Source organism: Myotis davidii, unplaced genomic scaffold, assembly GCF_000327345.1.
Source record: "Myotis davidii unplaced genomic scaffold, ASM32734v1 scaffold274, whole genome shotgun sequence".
In the NCBI taxonomy this organism is placed as follows: Eukaryota; Metazoa; Chordata; class Mammalia; order Chiroptera; family Vespertilionidae; genus Myotis; species Myotis davidii.
Genome location: NW_006285613.1, coordinates 231438 through 232662, shown reverse-complemented (window position 1 = coordinate 232662; position 1225 = coordinate 231438).

Here is a 1225-nt window from a genome sequence, read left to right as displayed (position 1 = left end):
GCCAAGGTGTTTTCATCAACATGGACTCCAGTCCCTTCACCATGAAAATGACAACTTTCTTTAGGCATTTTCAAGATGTATCTTTCATAGGATATGACATTTCCTTCTTTTCTTTTTTATCCTCACCTGAGGATATTTTTCTATTGATTTTTAGAGAGCGTGGAAGAGAGAGGGAAAGACAGAGAGAAACATCAATGTGAGAGGGACACTTCGATTGGTTGCCTATTGCATGAGCCCTGACCTGATCCCTGGCCAGGGAGGAGCCTGCAACCTAGGTTCATGCCTTTGATCAGAATCAAACACAGACCCTGCGGTCCACAGGCTGAGGCATTATCCACTGAGACAAACTGGCTAAGGCAGGATATGACATTTCTTAGCCCTCCAGCAACAGACCTTTGTTTTTACCTCCAGGAGTGAGGTGGAAAAACCCTAAATCACCTTTTTGGATTCTTATTACCCAAGATACTAAGAACACTGCCAGTGGCTTACAGGGAGCTTAGCCAATGAGCAGTCAGAAAAGGTGTTTCCTCTGCAGCTCACGAGCAGAGGCGGGACTGCTGGCAAGCCGGGCCTGGCACACTCGCCCTGTCTCTGGGCCTGCTCAAGCCTCCGCCATGGCTAGGGCAGTGCCCCCTGGCTCTGCTGAAACCTCTGTTGTGGCTTGAGCAGGGCCTCAAAGCAAACATTCCATCAGGCCACTCACGCTGCCCGCTCTCAGCAGCCGCGCCCCACTCCCAGGACTGGGGAACTCCAGCGGGACTGGACGCCACCATCTTGGGGTCAGGCCACTCACGCTGCCCGCTCTCAGCAGCCGCCCCCCACTCCCAGGACTGGGGAACTCCAGCGGGGCTGAGAGGACTGGACGCCACCATCTTGGGGCTATGGGTGCTGCCATCTTTTGTGATGGAGTGATGGTTAATTTGCATATTACCTTTTTATTAGATAGGATAAGCACTTTGATGAACAAAAACAATCAGCAAATTCAAATAAACCACATTTTAACCAACCTGTGTGTTTTATGCACATGTGTGCCTGTGTGCGTGTATGTACTCACACAGAACTTGAGGGGAAGCACTGGAAAACTAAACACCCAACATCAACATGAAGCATTGGGCTTCCTCGTTAACTTCTCAGAGCTACTATTTTCATGATATAAAGTATTATGTGTTGGCTCTTCCTTTTTATTAAGGCCCTTGGGTAGATTGTCTTATGAATGTCATTATTT